Source organism: Penaeus monodon, chromosome 23 (assembly GCF_015228065.2).
Source record: "Penaeus monodon isolate SGIC_2016 chromosome 23, NSTDA_Pmon_1, whole genome shotgun sequence".
NCBI classification, from domain to species: Eukaryota; Metazoa; Arthropoda; class Malacostraca; order Decapoda; family Penaeidae; genus Penaeus; species Penaeus monodon.
Window position 1 is genome coordinate 3,098,515 of NC_051408.1, and position 339 is coordinate 3,098,853.

Genomic DNA, 339 nt, shown 5'->3' on the forward strand with positions numbered 1-339 from the left:
TTATATGTCCACTTGTGTGTCTGTGTCCATGTGCAAAACCCTACACACAAATACGACCTCCAAGACTGTATACAACATATACATATATACCTCACTCAGACAGGTATGGTCCACCTGCAGCAATATACGCGGGTCGTTACCTAGAAGTGCCAACAGGTAAACACGCAGGTGCTACTTAGAGAGGCCTGTGGTTAACGAGGGACGAGAAATTACTGGACCGACGTGCGTGTGGATTGTGAAGGCAAGATTCAGGGGAAACTTAAGAGAAAACTGCAGTTTTATTTTATTAGAAGAGAGAGAGAAGGATGGCGTCTGTGTCTGGGTGTGCTTTTGATGAAA